This window comes from Kogia breviceps, chromosome 13, assembly GCF_026419965.1.
Source record: "Kogia breviceps isolate mKogBre1 chromosome 13, mKogBre1 haplotype 1, whole genome shotgun sequence".
Taxonomy (NCBI): domain Eukaryota; kingdom Metazoa; phylum Chordata; class Mammalia; order Artiodactyla; family Physeteridae; genus Kogia; species Kogia breviceps.
In genome coordinates this window covers 2565363-2586076 of record NC_081322.1, presented here as the reverse complement: position 1 = coordinate 2586076, position 20714 = coordinate 2565363, and the positions used below count along the sequence as shown (strand labels likewise).

Sequence of the window (20714 nt, the reverse complement as noted above, 5' to 3'; positions counted from 1 at the left end):
GGGAGTTTGAGGTTAGCAGATGCAAACTGTTATATATAGAATAGATAAACAACAAGGTCCTTCTGTATAGCATAGGGAACTATATTCAATATCCTGTGATAAATCATGGTGAAAAAGAATATGAAAAAAGAATGTGTATATATATGTATGTATGTATATGTATAACTGAATCACGTTGCTGTACAGTAGAAATTAACACAACATTGTAAATCAGCTATAGTTCAATAAAATAAATTTTAAAAAGAGGTTATTATGCTTAACTCTCAATCTTCAAAATAGTAAAGAAATTGATGAACTTTCTAGTAAAATGTAAATCACCAACTTTGGCTCAAGAAAACATAAATAAAAGCAACTATACTCCAATAAAAGATCTGGGGCTTCCCTGGTGGCGCACTGGTTGAGAGTCCGCCTGCCGATGCGGGGGACGCGGGTTCGCGCCCCGGTCCGGGAGGATCCCACGTGCCGCGGAGCGGCTGGGCCCGTGAGCCGTGGCCGCTGAGCCTGCGCGTCCGGAGCCTGTGCTCCGCGACGGGAGAGGCCACAACAGTGAGAGGCCCGTGTACCGCAAAAAAAAAAAAAAAAAAAAAAAAAATCTGAAGATCAAAGACTTAAAAATATTGTGAATAAATGCTTCAAAATAATGGTACAGTCCTGGATGGGTTTTAAGGTTGGATGGGTGAAGAGCCAATTCTTATAGCCTCACTTCTCACTGCTACACTCTCTTACCCCCTCCAAATTTCTTTCAGATTTGAGAGAACAAATAATTTCCAGGCTAAAATGGTTCCATTTCTAAGCCAAGTCATGGGACTGAATAATATACAAATACATCTATATTTCCTTATAAGCTTACTCCTTATCCAGGTATTACATTAAATGGTGATAAAGGAATGCAGAAGGTATACACCTAAAGCTACTCACTAAATAGTAGGAAAGCTAAAAGCAGATGAGGGTTTTCAACACATTTCTAGAAGAATTAAAGTGAATTCTGTGTTTACCAGTGGGGCAAAGCTGAATTACACTGGCCGGAGGCAGTTAGTGCCAGGAAAGAGGCCAACCTGCCTGGGAGAGCAGAGAGGGTTCAAGCTCACGGTTGGCAGGGGCAACAGAGACCAGCAGGCACACGTGGGGTATTTATAGCCAGACTGATTGAAACCCAAAATATGAACAAATGGATTCCTCCACTCAATGATCCTTCCTCCATCCCCATCACCTGTCCACACAGAGGAGTTGGGAGTCAGGTATCACTGTAAGTGAAGCTTCTGAAAAAAGAATGAGAAGAGAGAAAGGGAAAAACAAAGAGGAGAAGAAAGGAGAGAGAGAAGGGGAGATAGAGAAAAGAGAGAAAAAGGAAAAATGATAGTACAGCTCTTTGGGGGGAAATAGGGCAGGTTTAGGGTTGATATTCTTGCCCTCAAGCCCTCTTTTTCTGGCCCTCGGGGACCACCCCGTTCCGCTGAGGGAGCCCTGCCCACCTTTTCTGAGGCAGTTGCTGTCCGTTGACAAACTGTCCAGATCCACGAGGCCTCATTCAGCTCTCAGTTGCTTTATTCCTAAAGTATAAATGGATAATCCACAATCATCAGAATCTGAAAAAAAGAGATGCTTCAACAACATGAAAGAGAAAGACCGAGAGACACAAACTGAAAAATTATAGCAGAGGAAAGAGCAGTAGTTTGGAGAACGGGAGAGAAAAAAAATTCTCAAAATCAAGTTCTTCTATAGATTCCCTATAGAAGGTCACGTCAGTGCAAAGTCCTCAACAGGCAATAGATAATGTCTAAGTTAGTGAGCGAAGGAATATTATTCAGCGATATGCAGGAAATCTTGAGAAACTGAAATAGAAATGGATAAAAGAGGTTGCCTCTGGGTAAGAAGACTCAGGAAGAGGAGGAATGAAAAAGGAAATGGGAAAATTTTATGAAAAGCCCTAAATTTGTGTCTGTGCACTTGTGTTAGTTTGATAAAAATGCAATTTTTGAAAACCTATTTAAGAAACATTAAAAAAGGTAGAAAGTTTTGCAATACCTTTTTGAAGCTAGAATAACCCTGACATTGATAAAAATGAAGTACTATTTAAATTGCCAACCGGTACACTTATGAATATAGATGAGGAAATCCTAAATAAAATATAGTATTGCTAAACTGGGACTCAAAATAGTATTTTAAAAATTAATATAGTGTGACCAAACATGGTTTCTTCTTGAAATGCATGGTTGATTTAATACTTGAGAGTATATTAACACAGTGTATCATATAAAGAGGGCGAAAGAGAAAAAAGAGCAGATCATCATGCAAGATTACAAAATGGTATTTGATAATATTAAATAACCTTTTTGATAAACAAAAGAACACTTAGGATAATAGAGCAACTACAATATCACCTAGCTCAGGTTAATCATGTGCCCTTTCATTTCCTTATTCAAAAAGTACAATTTTGTGTTAGTTCCCGCCCTCTTGGACCTCCCTCCCATCCCCCCCAATCCCTCAATCTCACCCATCTAGATCACAGAGCCCCGAGCTGATCTCCCTGTGCTATACAGCAGGTTCCCCCTAGCTATCTATTTACACATGGTCATGTATAGGTGCCAATCTTAACCTCCCAATTCTTCCCACCCTCCCCTTTCCCCCCTCCCCGTGTCCACATGTCTGTTCTCTACATCTGCGTCTTTATTCCTGCCCTGCAAATAGGTTCACAACATTGTAAAGCAAGTATACTCCAATAATAATAAAACAAAATCCAATGTCTAATTGTTTAAAAATAAATAAATTTTAAAAATGTCACATTATGAAAAAAAACCACAATTGAGTATAGTACCATCCTGTGGTGGTGATTGAACAGTGAAGGAAACAGATGAAATCCTTGAACTTGGGGAATTTACCTTCTAGTGAGTAAGGTGGCAAGCCATTAAGTAACATAATTGCTGGTTGTGCTAAATTTAAAATGAAATACCTACAACAGAGAGAGGGGCACTGAGGTTTCTATTTCAGATGAATTGATGAGGGTCTGATTTGCTGAAGCAGCGACACTTGAGGAGCGGATGTGCCCTGTGATTACCTGGGGTACAAACACTTCAGGCACCTGCACAGCACGGGCTCTTTGGGGACGGATGCGGGGAAGAGTGACAGTGAAGAGATCTGAGGGACATCCTGGTGCCAGATCACGTGCGCTCTTAACACCACACTGAGGGGAACTCCCTGGTGGCCCAGTGGTTAGGACTCGGCGCTCTCCCTGCCAGGGCCCGGGTTCAATCCCTGGGTCAGGGAATTAAGATCCCACTAGCCACGCACTGCACCAAAAACCAAAACCAAACGCCACACTGAGGACTTGCTGGATCAACTACCCCACATTCCAAATGGCAGCACAGCAGCCCTGTCCCTCTTACGAGAGGTCTCTTGATCTCCTAAGAGTTTCTCTTAAAAAAAAAAAAAAAAAAAAAAAGCACTAATTAATGCTTTTGCCCATATTTCTGCCTTCTTTCTGTCTCAGGTGTCTCTCTCACTTGTTTCTCCCAAACTATGCGTAACGTCACCTGTCTACTGCTTTAAAGTCACCTGTGCTGTCCCCCCAGCGCCCCACTGCTAGCCTGCCCAACCTGCACGTAGCCACACTGACCCACACATCACCTCCAGTCCCATCGCCATCACCCTCTCCTCTGCATGGGCATCGCTTTGCTGTTAACCTGCAGTGGTCCTGCTTCCCAGAGGCTACATAAACCCTGCTGTCTTAACTGGTAATATGCGTAGGTAAGACTTTTGCTACATGGAAAACCTACGAAAATCAAGCAAAAACTGTTAGGATTCTTTGGGGAGTTCTGCCATGTGGATCATTTAAAAACTCAACATTCATAATCAGTAGGTTTTCTAATGCTGGTAACAAACCACACACAAAAAAATAAGTCCATAGCCATAAACAACTGCAAAAGACTTAGGTATCAATTCAATGATAACGGTACATGCATTTACAGTCTGCAACATTCTACTGAGGTGAAATAGAATGTAGGTGTGAGTAAAGGAAACACATGTTTTCCTGGATAGAGAAAGCAAGAGCTCAAAAGTCTTTTTGAATTTGATTGAGTGAGTCTAAATGTTATTTGGAAGGATTAGGCAACGTAGGGAAATAGTCATAAAGAACTTGCTTCAGACTGAGTTTCTCTTTCTCTTTCTTTCTCTCTGAATATATACACATATACACATACATATTCATACATAGGTGGTATATATATATATATATTCTTATATGCTATGCTAATTTCTTAATTAATTAATTAGTAATTTAAACTGTAAAACCAGCAAAAGAGCACATGAATAGATCAGTGCCATTGAATAAAAACCAAGGAGGAGACGTGTCTCCTTACTTGTTAGGAGTTATTTCTGACTAAGGATGTGGAAATAGTTAACTGGTAAACCAGAGTATTGATTGGTTGGACTCTCTGGGAAGCAGACACTGAGATGGATTTTTAGAAGGACAAAAGTTTCCTGGAGACTAACACTTGGGAAGGTAAAAGGGAGGAAGCAGGCTGCGCAGGGTGAGCTGTCAGAGCTTGAAGCAGACCTGACCCGATGGCAGTGCAAAGCGAGGGGTGGAGCATCACAGCACTGGGGGAGTCCCTCATTGACTGGAAAAAGCCAGGCCTTCTACAGCTGCCCGGCCTGGTCCCTGGCCAGGGGCCAGCCCAAGGAAACTGTGACCTTGGCTTGAAAGCAGAGGTGGGCTCTGGAGGGCCTAACAGTTGGAGGCTGGCAGCTAACCACAGCCCTCGCAGCAGAGCAGCAAGTTTCCTTTTCAAGGTGGCCGCTCACGCTGTGTCCCGGTGTCTGTCACAACCAGTGAAAAGAAAAGGTTACATTTCTACCTCACTCTCCAGGCTGAAATCAATTCCAAAGGATTAAAGAATGGAGTGTGAAATACCAAACAAGAAAAGAAACAATTTTTTTCTAGAGTTGTATAATCTTCAGCTGGGAAAAGGTATAACATAAAAGACAGAAGTAAAAAGGGAAAAATAATAAATTAATTACATAAAACCCACAACCCCATATACCTTAAAGGAACATAAAAACCTAAAGGCAAATGATAAGTTTGACCAAGATAATCGAAACAAAGTCTAAAGATAATGGTCATTTATTTTACATAAGGAGTTGTTACAACTCAGTGTGAAAAAAAGGTAAATACTCCAGTAAAAATGGCTAAGAAGATGAATATGCTGTGAAAGTAGAAAGTCAAGGGTGATCAACGTGGAAATATGATAAACATTATCATAAGAAGAGAATGCAAATTAGACTAAGGCGGCTCCTGTTTCCTACCAGACTGGCATCATAACACCCAGAGCTGGCAAAGATGGCAAAAATGAAAACTTGTATATATCATTTGAACATTGTTTTTTTGGGTGATATCGTGCCCAAACTAAAACACCACTTTGTGCATAACAAAATGTGTTTACAGAGAGTCACGCTAATAGCCTGAGTGAGAGCCAATGACCTCTCCTTGACTAAAACATTTTAAAAAATAATAATTATAAAAAGCTAACTTAATAATAAATAGGAGATTTCCCTGGCGGTCCAGTGGTTAAGACTCTGCGCTTCCACTGCAGGGGGCACGGGTTCGATCCCTGGTCCCTAAGATCCTGAGTGCCGCGTGGTGCAGCCGGAAAAAAAAAAAAAAAAAAAAAAAAGAAAACAACATAATAATAAATAATACTCATTTGAAAAATAAATAAACTTGAAGTTTAGAGTATGTGTTTGGACAATGAGGGAGCTCCTAGTGACCTAAAAAAAAAAAAAAAAGATCAACTGATCCTTTGAGGCTTTATATAAGTGATAGACAGAAAACAGTCATTCTCATTGCAACCTCGAAGGACCAAAAAGAATCTGTGGAAATCAGTTGAGGAAAAAAAAAAAAAAAGAAAAACAATATATATGGAGAGAATATATATATACACATATAATTGTATATATAATACTTCATTAAGAAGAACTGGGGCTGACATAAAGGGAAAAGCAATGGAAGACGCAGTGTGGTGAATTGGAAAGAACACTGAGGTGGGTGTCTGGCCCCCATTCTAGGACTAGGAAATTTCCTGGGAAAAATCTCTGGAGCCCAGTTAGTTCCCTCAGCTGTCGCTGCCTAATGTCCCCTTGGTCTGTCATCCTTGCTTCTGTTCTTATCTTCCCACCACTCACCCTTCCTTCTGCTGTTAAAAGGATTTCTCTGACTTCACCCAAGAAGAAACTTGCTCAGAATCTGGCTTCTTTGTAGCTACACCCTCTTGCCACAGAGAACTACTTCAAGTCTCCTCAATGCACCAGAAACTGTCTTTCATGACCTTGCTCATGCTATTTGCTGCCTGGAATTTCCACATTAGCAATCTATTAAATTGCTACGTATCTTTCGAAGTGCAGGTCAAGCATCCCCTCTGATTAAGAAGCTTCCTAGATTATCCACTATGAGTTTCCACTGGACAGTGCCTCATCCATATCTTTAATTTACCCACATTCTGTTACATGCATTCAATCAAATGAGAAAGTTGAGATAATGAAAGTAAGTGAACCATCAGCCATTCTGTCTACAGGTATAACCCCCACAGCGTCAGGGACAGGGAAGGCTTGCATTTGCTCTCCTTTGTTGGTCTGCTCCTATGTGTCTATCATAGGCAGGGCAACCTGCATCGCTCATGCAACTTTTAAAACAGGCTTATTTCATAAAACCTAGTGGCTGATGCAAGCCAACTGCTTCATCTGATACCCAACTGAAAAAAAACAACAATCTTTTCTAAATGCTTGACGAAAAGCAGGCTGGTTTAGAGTCATTGAGAAATAGTATGTAAGCCTCCAAGCTGATAGCTTCTTTGGGGATTTTCAAGGATAATTTTGACTACATTAAATGCTTTGCCTTAAATGTTTACTTTATATTCTAACCCCGTATAAAACGTGACCTTTCTTTACCCATCTTGTAATTTTGTTCTCTCATACTGCAAGATTTTATTTATATGGTTATAAGCTCATTGAGGAATACGTCCAGAATATACCAGGTGTTCAATAAATGTTTGGAAAATGAACAAACTGTGTGGCTCATGAGCTCAAGGACCGGCCCTCTGCTGGAAAACAGCTACCAAATCTGGCAAGTGACTACATCAAGATGTGAAGTGATGCCGCCAAGCAAGTTTCTTTAGAAAGCTCAGAGATAACAGAAGCTTTCAAAAGACATGACTCCGTAATTGACATGATGTCAAATGTTTCGGCCCCGGTGAAAATATTTCGAGTACGTGACGGTTTGGGTCCTCCTTAAGCCAATCAGACCAAACATTCCCCTATTTTCCCCGGATTTAGACGGAGTTTACATATAATATATTTGCTTGTCTCTGTAAGCTGCTTATAGATGATGGCAATGATCTTTCAAAGTATTTAACCCATCATTTAATGAAAAGTTTATTTGCAACTGTACTGACAGCTCTGTACACGTGGCAGGATGAGTTTTGGGAATTTTCCAAAAAAAGAAATGAAAATTTTATTTATTTTCTACTTGCTTTATATGTGTAACAGCAAGTCCAACTGGGATTTATGACTATGTACATCTATGATGAAGCACCTTTAAAATATACACATATACTGCATACAAAGGTGTGTGTTTTTTTATGCTAGAAAAAGAAAATGATCAAGAAATTAGGATATAGAAAACAATCTAATTCACAAAGAAATGTTAGATGAAACTTGCTTCTGGAAAAGTAACAGTTACCTCTTACGGTTATTGTAAGAGACTAGTTAACCAATATTTGGGTATATTATTACTTCTTAATAATTACTTAGAGCATTGAGTAGCATAAGTGATCAAATATTGAATAATTTATTAACATTATTAGCATTTTACAATAAAAACAATCCTCTGCTCAACACATATGGAGAGGACTCAAAGTTTGAGCCTTTTTTTTTGACTTATGTCAATAAAAGTTATTTGCTTATTGGTCTGACAAGATTTAGAGGTGTGTCCACACGACATTTGAGACTTTCAATGCCAAGTTACATATTAGCCTTTATGATGTTTCTCTTAATGTAGAAGAAAGACATATCTTCCCAAAGTCCTGTTTATTTGTTCCATTTCAACTTCATTCAAACACTCTTGCCTCATTATATCGCCATTTATTCAAAATTGTGGCAGGTAATGTCACGAACGCCAGGCTGAAGTAAAGCTAGCAACCATGTACCTTTCCTAGGATGTCAAAGGTGTATTGTAAGCAGCCAGCGGAAGAGTCAGATGCAAAAGAGGATGTTGAACTGTGGGAGAGGCACATTTCACAATGGACAAAATGGAACTGAAAGTAAGGCTGAGGGTCGTTCTCGTCGAGGGACACTAGTCCAGAGTGAGGGGTTCACTTTCTTAGTCCCACAAGAGTGACCCCTGTACCCAGAATGTAAATGCTGGTGGTCTTCATATCCCACCCTGGCTTGCTCTGCCCCATTACAGGCTCTCCCAGGTCATTAAGGCCCCGAGTGGTTTCGGTTGTTCAAAGAATTATTTGTAAAGTTAGGAATAGCTTTAGAGCTATTCCTTATTCTTGGAACAGTTGCAATGGTGTCTGGTGCCCCTGTTCTTCTATAATTAAGGAACACCACTTCTGTGAACCTTCCCAGCACTAGACAAACATGTTTCTTCTGTGCCCAAGGCATCTGCTAAATCTCTTACTGAAGAGAAGAAAATCACTCATTGAATTTCTTAAGGCCACCCCTATACTACATTTGTATGGTGCAAGTTCTACTCATAGCTTATCCCAAGATCCTTGCATCTTGTGGCTGTGAGAACCAGAAGGGTGTTGTGACAAAAATGGGGGTGGGAGTGGAAGATGGTCATTTAAAGTCGATGGGTGGGGGGGCTTGTGTCCACAGCTATGACACGGCACTCACAGGTCTCTTTTTTTTTTTTTGCTGTACACGGACCTCTCACTGTTGTGGCCTCTCCCGTTGCGGAGCACAGGCCCCGGACGCGCAGGCCCAGATGCGCAGGCCCAGCTGCTCCGCGGCATGTGGGATCTTCCCGGACTGGGGCGGGAACCCGCGTCCCCTGCATCGGCAGGTGGACTCTCAACCACTGCGCCACCAGGGAAGCCCCCTTCTTTCTATTTTTTAAAAGTTTCTCCCTTAAGGAGAAAAATACCATTTTTAATCACCAAACAAACTAAGCCAAAAAATTATTCTGGTTATACAGATAGTTTAATGTACTATCATTTTTCTTGAGTTGTGTGAATTATTCAATACCTCCTAAAACATCATGATGTGCTATTACAACAAGACCAGGACAGAGTGTGTGGGGTGTGTGTGTGTGTGTGTGTGTGTGTGTGTGCGTGCACGCACACATTTGGGTAGGGGTAGCATTCTGATAAAGGGGGAAGGCAGAAAACATACTTCCCAGAACCCCTAAAACTATTAATTTAGCGACAACTCTATTTCTCTCCCTCCTTTGGATATTGGCCCAATAAGCAAGATATTAACTGAAGGAAGAAAATGCCCAGTTTTTCCTCTAAAGCATCTGGTCCTATAATTGCTACCCACAGTAAAGAATAATTCCCATTTCTTCTCTGGCTCACGCACTAAGAAAAAATAATTCTCCAATAACTAGCTTATTTATCTTTGTACCAATCCAATCATAGTAACACATTGTTTATGTTTACAGAAGCTGGACAAAATTAAAAAACAGCTATTTAAAGGCAATGAAAAGCATCCCAAAGCAGACAGAACCAGGGGATGAGTTCACTCTTAAGAAACTGCTATTGTGACGGGTACGAATTGTGTGTGGCCTTTTCTCTCAAAGGTGCTCCTCATGGAAAACTGCAACCTTACTAGCTCAACGTGGCAGGAGGCAAAGTTCAAAGACTTCATAGATAGAACAAAGAAAGCATGAACTATAAAAGAAATAGTTGATAAACTGGAGTCATTAGCACATGAAAAGATGCACATTATTATTCATCAGGAAAATAAAAATTAAAACACAAGGCAATGAAAGACTGGCAACGCCAAATGTTACCAAGGATTTGGACCCACTGGAACAAAGTGGGTCACTGGAAGCACAGAGCTCAGGGGTGGGATGGAGGGACATTGATGATGAAGGCTCACATGAGAGTTTTGGGGGTGAGACATCTGTATCTTGACTGTGATGGTGGTTACTTGGTTACCTTTGTCAAGGCTCATTGGACCACACACTTAAAATGGGTGCAGGTTATTGTACATAAGTTGTACCTCAATGGAGTTTCTTTTTAAAACGGTGAGGAGGTGGGAAACATAAAACTCAGATCGATTTTGAATACATAGAAAAATGGACCAACAGAGCCTCCTAAACCTCCCAATGAATATTTTATACAATCCCTCGAGCTGGGATTTAGAGCCCAGGGGATCACCTGCAGAGCTACATCCATAAACGCAGCTCTGCCTGGCACCCTGCTTGGGTCTTGTTTGGCAAAATTCAGGTGACAATTCTGTCTTCTGCTGGCCAGGTGAGTGTGTGCTCTTTAGTCTGTCCCCTCATGTGTGGAAGATTTAGACTTAGGGTTGAGTATAAGAATCCTGATTTTGGCCTCAGACCTAAGCTAATTTCCCCAGCCCAGCTTTACTAGTTTAAAAGATAAATGTATAATGCTGGTGCCTAAGTGAAGCCTGAGTCCATTTAAACTGTTTTAAAAGTCCTGAGTGTGATGGTTAATTCTGTGTATTAACTTGAACGGACCATGATATTTGGTTAAACACTATTCAGGGTGTGTCCATGAGTGTGTTTCTGGATGAGATTAGCATTTGAATCCACAGACAGAGAGTAAAGCAGATTGCCCTCCCCAGCGTGGGTGGGCATCACCAATCTATTAACATCCTGACTAGAACAGAAGGCTGAGTAAGAAGAATTCCCTCTCTCTCTCTGCCTGACTGTCTTTGAGCAGCGACACTGGTCTTCTCCTGCCTTTGGATTTGGATTTGAACTGGAACTAAACCATTGGCTGCCCTGGCTCTTGAGTTTGCCTGCTGATCTGGGAGGATCTTGTCAGACTCCATAACTGCATGAGTTAATTCCTTATAGTAAATTTCTGTACGTACTTATATATGTATACTCTATGCATATGTGTTATCTCTATATCTTTATACAAATGTACATCTTCTAGATATTCATATATATGTATATATAAAATTGTTTCTGTTTCTTTGGAGAATGCTAATATGTGGACCAGGCCCTCTGGAGAGGTCTGGAGAGCCTATTAGTGTATGACACATTACACCAATTGAAAATCAGTGGCTAGAATGTTCTGAGGCCTCCATCCACAAGAATTTTTCATATTCTGCATTTGATATTCTTTGGTACAAACACTGAGAAAATAGAGCCTTGAATAATATGAACAGAAAGCTCTAAAACCAAAAGAAAGAGCAACCTTCATTCATCTGCATGTTAGACCTGGTCTATTCCTTGGAAATAAGCCATAAACTTAGGATAATTTTAATTCAGAAATGTAAGTATTTTGGACAGGGCAGATTTGCCTTTAGCCGAGTCAGTAAAAAGAATTTCAGGGTCACAATTTTAGGCTCTACAATACACTGATAAACTGGCTGATGTTTTCTGTTTCCTGTACCCCCATGTCTATCCACCTACTTCACACACTCTGTGAGGGAAAATTCCCAGTCTCAAATAAGTTTGTATATTGTTCCCTTTCTCCCTTTTTGAGTGGCTTTATCCTGAAATAGGCTCTAGGAAAGAAGTAAGAGTCATAACAAAATACATCATAAAATAGTCCACACAAAAGAATCAGCATTAGTTGTTAGGCATATGTATATGTAGCTCAAAATGTGTAAAATGAACAAGGAAGTCTTTGTATTCGTCTAATCTGTTCTAAAAATGCCTTACCATACATAAAAAGTTACATAACTCTAAATTAGACATATATTTCAAATTTTCCAAGAACCTTGGGTAATACATTCTTTTATAATATTTAAATCATGTACAAACTTTATTAAGAATTGTAAGCAATTTCTCTATTATTCAATATGCCCTTTCTACCGGGCAATAGGAATAATAGCCTTTCTGATGGCTGACAGTCAACTGTAAGGGAACATGTGTGTTAAGATGCGGCACCTCTGAAGGACCCTCTCAGGCTTTAAGTCTCGTCTGTTAACATTCATGGAACTGCATAATAGCTCCTTCTAATGTCCCTTCTTGGTGGCCAAGGTGACTGTTTTTATTGGTAAATTCAGAAATAGTAATAAAATAGAAGATTTGAAAATCCTCAAAGAGAACTAGAGTGAACAGTCTGCCCAGTTCAACCACTGTTTGCAAATATTTATTTTTTCATCTCTAAACCTCCGAGTGTGTTTGATTTGAAGCTCTAAAACAGCAAGTGCTCTGACCCACAGAAAATGTTTATGCTGAATAAACCACCTCATAAGGCGAAGCTTAAACATTGAGTATGGATGTCTTCACACAGCAGTCCCCTTGTGAAGCATCTGGAACTTTGGTTTTCAATTGACTCAATTGTCATGTCACTTCAGAAAACGTCCTAGGATCTTGAGAAATGCAGGCCTTATGTTTTAAGGGGTGGGTCCTCATGAAACAAAGAGTATGAATTGTGTTTCCCTAGGATGAAATATGAAGTGTTTGCTCTTTTCTGATCTAATTTTAAAAGGGGATATAGATACTGCTGGGTATGCCTTGTCTCTTCAGATGCAAAAGGCAAGGTAAACAGTTGGACCGTTCTCTCTACTTCAACTTATTTCCCACAATTATAGTTTTTGTTTTTTGAGAAAGCTATTTTACTCTGGTCATCATATCCTCCTCAATGAATTAAAGAATAAGAATACATTTCCATTGATGAATTAGAACCAACTGAATCTACACACTAGCTTTAACTGATTTTAAAAATACAGCTTTTATATCATCAGCATTCTTAGTACCTAGCTGAACTAAAGAGCTGGGGTGACTTCAGAACATTTCTTCTCTCAACTTCGAAATTTATGACTTGATTTTCTACCACCTCTGCAACATTTTCTGAATTCTGTTGGTGTTCACCTTTGTGATGACAGGTATATTTCACAGGAGGAGACTGAAACTGGATCAGGTGACCAAGTGATTAAAACATCATCAACTCTGTCAGCTGTGTAACAGCCAGCTAGCAAGGACACATTTGGAAGATCAGATCTAAGGACTCAAAGAGCTATTACAAGGCATAACAGAATTAACAGCATCAAAGGAAGATATTCAACGATCTTTATAGAATCAGGTTGTGGGATGGAATGCTATTCTTTCTGTAAGTCTTATGGCTCTCATCTCTCATCCTCTTGCCTTCATCTGAACTGTTACCTGCCCTGTAACACCTCCCTTAACCACCCCAGCTAAGTATGTCTTGCCCTAACTCTGTTATTCTCAATCATGGCACTTTTTTTTGTTTATTTGTTTGTTTCATATCAGTATTACAATTAGTAATACTACATGCATCTTGGTTTACACTTTGATCATCTGTGTTCCCAACTACATTGCAAACTCTGCTAGGAGAGAAACACTTTTATTCAGTAGAGTAGATACTCTGATGGTAGTACATGGCTCATACAGGCATACAGTGAACATCTGATAAATGATTTTTAAAAAATTATGAATGTGTACATCTTCTTCAAAAAAACTGAAAGGATATACAACAATCTCTACTTTTTGTGGAATTTTAATTGATTTTCCTTTTTATCTTTATCCATGTCTGTATTTTTTTCAGATTCTCTATACGAAGATATATCTATCATAACAACATTTTCAAAGACTGTAGAAAGTAATAGAAAAAAACAAATATAAATACGTCCCTAAAATACAATTTATCTCTCCAAAAGAAGAGCAGAATTTAAATAAATTATGGTATTTTGAAAGCATTTTTTAATATTTGGTGAGCATAAAGTATATATTTGCTGACTAGATGAATAACTCTATTATTTTGCTTGAACAAATGTCATTCTGCACATTTTATTGCCCTTTCTGACTCCTAGAAACAAGAGAATTATTCCCCAATGTTTCATACTTATAGAAAAGGATAACTGTCTTAAGACAAAATGACAGCTATTTTAGCAGGGACACAGATGAACCTGGCTTCATGTTTTCAGCTTCCTATTCTTGGAATGAGGACAGTTTGGGGATGCATTGAAATGAAGTGATTAAAAGTAAGACTCTCATTACATTAACATTTTATAATTAGGAACATTTACAGGTAACTAAATTGCATCACAAGCAGTAAAAACCAACTGACACTAAAAACTGGATGGAAATGGGTTTAATTTTCAACATTTAAGAATCCAGATGGTGATTAGAAAGGGTTCATAAAGATGAATAAATAATGCTTATTAAAGGAAAAGAAATAGGTACATGGACTAAAAAGCTGATTCTTTGAGGAACAGAAATGTATACGTTTTTATTGATAGTTTCATGATCATTTCTTGGAAGAGGAAGGATTATTTTGAAGAAAACATTAATCCATTGATCGTTTACTTTATGAAAACTTAGATAAGAAGGAGTGAGTATTAATTGCAGAGAATTCAATCAGATATAAGGAAAACATCTTTTTCCTTATATTTACCATTCTTGACAGTTATTTTTCAAGGTTTTTTCAGGAAGAATTTCCTGATGTAGGATGAGTCAACACTGAAAGGAGATGCATGCAAAGTCATGGTGCTGTAGACTTTGGAATTCATTGACAATTTGAAAGTTGATTACTAAAGCACAGAAGCTAATACTCTGCTGACCTTGTGGCCAAGAAAATTGACACAGTGGATACTTCCAGCTATAATATTCTATTATATCCTGCCAACATGGGCTAAGGCTAAGAACTTAGAAGAATCGAGGACAAATTGCAACTAAATTCCCACCCAACCACTTTCTTGCACCCATACACCTTGCCCAGGACCGTCTGTCATTTTCTGTCAAATCATTTGTCTGACTCTCAAGTAATCAGTGAAGTTCTGATTATTTGAATGTTAACATCCATGAAAGATCAAGTAAGTGTGGTTTTAATATGGATTTGGCAAACCGTGTACCAAGAAAAGTAGATAGGGTTCTCCCCCAAATTAATCACGGATTATTGGATGACCAAGAGTACAGTGCCACACTTGCTTTAGCTGAGTCAGACAAAGCACAAATGTTTGACGTTTTAAATCTACAGTGATACAGAGCCCAGAGATATATGCAAGAAATCTTACCCAGTTGGTGGTCCTTGTTTTACTTACTACTGTTGTCAGGGCAAACACTGATGATTTCATGCACTCTGCAAAAGGCCATAAGTTTAATGTTAAGAAAATATACACTGAACAGAGAAAATTATTTCAAGTCAATGAGACCAATGAGCATGTTGTCGTTCTGATGTTTGAATCATCAATATTGCTGTTCAGATCTCTTTCAGTTATGGATTGGTGTCATACCACATATCCTATTTCAGACCAAATGACATCTTAAGTCAAACTAGAAATGTTTAAACATTTTAGGACAGGTGTTTTCCCACAAGACTTACATCAAGAAATTATAGGTCCTAAAAAACCAAAGAAACAAAATCCATCTGTGAAGTGTCTATGCAGTTGATATACTTTATGGCAAAGAGCGAGTGTTTTCTCATTAGGTCATCATGGTTTTGATTGTCAAGTTTCTTTACATTCTAAGCCAGCTCTTACAAGATACTGCATGTTTCCAAAGTAAGTATATACCTGCTATTTCATGGAGGTCTTGCTTTCCTATAAAATGAGCCAATGGTAATTCTTCAGTCTTTCATGATGAAAACAGTGCTGAGAACCTTTATTTACAAGAGAGGAAAGAAAAGATAAGACTTAGAAAGCCATCAAAGTTCTGTAAATCAACTATTCTTATATGATGAGTTCTACTCAGCATCTACTGAGAGAAACTCATACTAAAGACTATTATCAACAAAAAAACAAAACAAGCACTCTTCCAGGACTGAGATGGAGTTTCCCTTTAGGCCAGATGTATGAGGAATGTATTCTCTACCAAGAGAAAAACAAACTCAGGAATTCCCAAGTCGTTATCATTATCTAATTCTACACTGGATTTCAATCCTTCCTGAAAAGGATGTATTCTTAATAACTTTAAAGATTCAGTCAGATTTATTCCTACTTGGTCTGCAGTAGCCAAGCCCTGTCTTTTAAACTTCTAAAATCGGGTCCGATAAATATTTTTCAACTTCCCTAACTGCAGAATTTCATTTTCTAATGCTAGAGTGTTCTCATTTTAGGATTTCTGATTACTCTGTCTTTACTGATACAAGTTCAAAAGAAAAACTTATTGTTTCTCTAAAGTCTCTGACTGGAGAAGAAATGTCAGTAAATGAGTATTTGCATCTAATGTCACCAAATGATCAGAGACCAACCCATGTAGCTTTAGATAATGCCCTTATCTTTCACTTACATATCACTACATGCAAAATATATCAAGACATAGTTGATCAAAATATTGACAAATATTTACTTTACTGGGAAAAAAGAGAATAAATACTCTTTGAGTAGAACATTGGCTAAAAAACATCTATATTGGAAGAGGTCCAGGTTTGGGAAGAAATTAATGTATCAGAGAGTATCTGTATTTACTTAGGTAGAGACTTTCACGGGGAGAAATGTGAGAAAATCTAAGCGCTTTTGTTGCTTATCAAGACTTACATATTTTGACATCAGTTCTCATGGGCCCTCCTCAACATACACAGAAAGGCAAACAGTTCTGGGGCCCTTTTATCACTTCGTAGTTACTCAATGAGATTAGAGCTTATTGTTCTCTGCTCAAAGACTCCGTGAAAACCAAAAAGGAGATTAAACTCTTTCATAGATAAAGAACTGGAATGACAGAAAATGTCTACGTATGACCAATGTTACACCCTTAGAGCTTTTTACAGCAGTAAGATTTAACGACATCCTTCCACCGTCCCCCACCAAAGTGTTAGGTTTCCTACCTTCTCAATTCGCTTTGTTTAATGGTAAATTCCCACCACTCAATACAAAATGCTGTAGTTCCAACTCTTTTTCTCTAGTTGCAAACTTTAGTTGGGTCCTATTAGTAATTTATATATGTGTATGTACTGACACCAAACTATGATTTTCCTTTACTCCTCAGCAAATGACTTCTCTTCCACTGTCATAATTCCTTTTTCTCCCTTCTAGTGTGAGTGAGAAGGCTCTGGCATCAGGCCCTAGGCCAGTTTTCCATGTCCCTGGATGGATTCTGAAAATCCTGAACGTTAGGGGAGGCACAGTTCTGATATGGTTCTAAACATCAGAAAAAGTTGTTAACTAACCAGAGTACACACAGGCCACAGGAACCACCTATATATTCACACATACATTCAATCAATTATTATTGAAGTCCTCTGGAACAAAAGGACTTGACAGTTGGGATGTGGGCCCCAGTTTTACCTCTTACTAATTCATGAGCAAGTTCATGAACATGAGCAAGTCACCTCTGTCCATCCTTCCAGTTTTTCCATTTTGCTGTTGCAAAGACATGCGTTCTGCCTGAGACCTCACAAACATCCAGCATACCCAGGCCTCTGTAATGTTGTTAGCTTAAAAGGAGACCATGTTCCAGAAAGTATTTGGAAAATATTAGGTGCAGTACAAATGAATGTGGGATTGCTTTGCACAAATCACTGTTCTAGATGCTACAATGGGTATAAGGAATCCCTACCCCATAAGGGAGATAATGCATGTATTCAAGGGTGATACATAGCAATTAGCACTACAATGGTACCAACCAGGGAGACAGAATATTCCAGCAAAATATCAGTCCTAAATGAAAAATCATAGCAATGTATTATAAATCAAGGAAGGTCTTGATTTTCAGATTTTTTTTACACTGATTTTTTTTCTTGATTTTTTTACACTGCTCTTTTATACAGTGCACATTGTCAGTCCTATATTATAGTGGCTAAATTCAAAGTTTCAGATGAAGGGTAAAGAATTAGTATTGGCAGCTAACACATTCTAGTCAGTGGTCCAATTCAGTAGCGTCACATCTTTGTATAGCAATGCCTATTTGTTCAATCATTATGATTTTTTTAAGGAAGATATATTGTATTCAACTTTTTCTCTCAACATTTTATTATGAAAAATTTTAAACGTACAGCAAAATCAAAAGAATTTTACAGTGAACACTTGTATACCTGTCACTTATATTCTACCCTTAACATTTTTTAAAAAATAAATTTATTTATTTGTTTGTGTATTTACTTATTTACTTTTGGCTGTGTTGGGTCTTCGTTGCTGTGCGTGGGCTTTCCCTAGTTGCGGGGAGCGGGGGCTACTCTTCTTTGCGGTGCACGTGTGCCTCTCATTGCCGTGGTTTCTCTTATTGTGGAGCACGGGCTCTAGGTGTGTGGGCTTCAGTAGTTGTGGCTCACGGGCTCTAGAGTGCAGGCTCAGCAGTCGTGGCACACGGGCTTAGCTGCTCCGCGGCATGTGGGATCTTCCCGGAACAGGGCTCGAACCCGTGTCCCCTGTATTGGCAGGCGGATTCTCAACCACTGCGCCACCAGGGAAGTCCCCTACCCTTAACATTTTATCATACTTTTTAATCACATATTTACCCATCTGTCCATCCTTCTATCTATCTATCCACCAATCCATAATATTCAAATTCTGTTATATTTGAAGAGATTTGAGCTATATATTCTGTTTTGATTTTAGGTGAGCTTTATTTTTCCTTTATGTAATAGTAGATAATTCCTAGTAATGAATTATAACTGATTTATAATGTTCTGCAAACATTTGGATTTCAGATGCAAATAAATCTATTTGTGTTCTCTGTCTCTAGTTCCAAAAGATCAGTTGTGGATATTCAGAAAACAACAATTTCCTAAACAACCAAATGGTGTTGGACAGGATCCTTTACCCATTATGTGGAATCCACCAGACCATCAACTGGGAAACTGTGGCAAGGCTTGTGCCTGGATTAACACCCAAAGAGGTAAATAACAGTCTTCCAGGTATCTACTGAAAAGAAATCAGAAAAAGTGATCAATTTAAAGGAATAACTGTTATACTAAGAAGAAACATTTGAGTTTTACATATTCATATGCATATATAAATACTGAATACGCATATGATGCAATTTGGCTAAATATGTAAATATTTATTTATTTATTTATTTAAATATGTAAATTATATGATATATTAACCCACCTGGTATGTTTATTATGATGATTATTGTGATATTTAATTGTATTTTAACTTATGATTTCATAACAAGTGGTAAAGATTTTTTTTAATGTAGAGAACCTAATATTAAGAATTATAGACCTCACTTTTAATAAAGTTGAAAAAAAGATATTATTGAGTGAGCCAAATTTTTCAAATAAAAACTCAGACACTTATGAAATTAAGTATCTTAAAATTAAGACATCAGACTATATGTTCAATTGATAAGTGAAGAAGAAGGAGGCTTGGAGAGTATTATCAAAGACTACCTTGTACTAAAGGGTGAGGTAAGTCTTTAGATTTTACCACTTATAGTAGTATTTTTAACACAAAAAAATATTTGAGCATGTTATTTGGCTTCTAATACCTTTAATTTTTCAACAAGTTTTCAGGAATGCATTATATGTAGGAGAAAACTGATAGAAAAGTGCTGTGGAAATTGGCAGGAGAAAGAAATTTCTAGATGGAAGGATAATTGCTTAGTTTCAAAAGAGAACTAGAATCTGAACTTATAAAGATGAGAAGGACATTCTACAACTTGATCAAAAGCCAGGGCTTATGCGAGGAATAGGCAATCACTGTTCCTGACTAGAGAAGGCGCCGCCTTCTGAAAGGCAGTGGAAAATCATAGTTGGGAAATTAGAAATAGTTGCAAAATATTAAGCAAGATATCAAACACTCAACCTATGTTTTTGTAACCATTTTTCTCAATTTTCCTTACATATGTTTTCTTTTTCCACAGCTAAAGACACTTGACCATCAAATGTATGCTCTGAACTCCACTCAGTCTTGAGATACAACTCTTAATGTGAACAGGAGGGATTTCGGGAACTCAAGTCCAAAACACTGTTAATGACAAGTTATAGTTGCTGTTCCTGCATAAACCCTTGCTATTTGTAAACTAGTCAAAAATGTACTTTTAATTTTGGGATTCTGATTTGGCCCCTGCTAAGTGGGTCTCAATTATGGTAACACGGACTTGTCTTGTTTCCTGGCCAGCCATGTTTTGGATTACTTGCCTATTACAACTTGACTAGTGTTCCAAACCATTTTGGAATAGAATCGTATTTTCCCTTTTGTCCAGCCCAGTGGTTAAAGATCTTTCCACGCGAATCAAGTTATTTCCAGTACTAGCTGCCTTTATGTACCCAAGGATCTCTAACTATCACCAGACTCTTAGTTTCCCATCGCTTTCCTCTGTCCACTTATTAGACCCCCAATTGTCCTCACTTGCTTGGTCAGTGTGACTGTTGCTTGCCCCTGGGGGGGAAAATGTTCTTCCTGTTGATCTGGTCTTTTTCCTCATGATCACAATTAACTGACTCCTACACTAGGTCCTACCACCCTAACCTCTTAATAAGGTCATTCCCAGCCAGGAACTGACAGATGATACATTTCTTCTTCCCTCATTCTGACTTTCTGAATTTTGTAAAATATAACCAACACACTGTACCTTTTCTCCAGGCTTCATCATGAACCCCTTGCCATTTGTGGTATAGGCACTAATATAACCGTTACCTTAAAAAAAAAAAAAAGGTGGTCGA

At 38.5% G+C, this 20714-nt stretch overlaps 2 long non-coding RNA genes across 2 annotated transcripts in view; one reads left to right on the top strand and one right to left on the bottom strand.

Moving 5' to 3' along the window:
- The window catches only part of LOC131768119 (uncharacterized), a 358014-nt gene that overhangs the window by 58206 nt on the left and 279094 nt on the right, over nt 1-20714 (bottom strand). The window contains exons 4-7 of the long non-coding RNA XR_010836178.1: nt 18866-18966; nt 15682-15767; nt 15184-15248; nt 1473-1550 (exon numbers count right to left, since the gene is read on the bottom strand). This is a non-coding gene — a long non-coding RNA (uncharacterized lncRNA). The remainder of the gene's footprint in view (nt 1-1472; nt 1551-15183; nt 15249-15681; nt 15768-18865; nt 18967-20714) is intronic.
- Nucleotides 13049-20218, top strand: LOC136792412 (uncharacterized). The gene is made up of 3 exons (XR_010836180.1): nt 13049-13259; nt 18788-18940; nt 19913-20218. It is a non-coding gene; the product is annotated as an uncharacterized lncRNA (long non-coding RNA).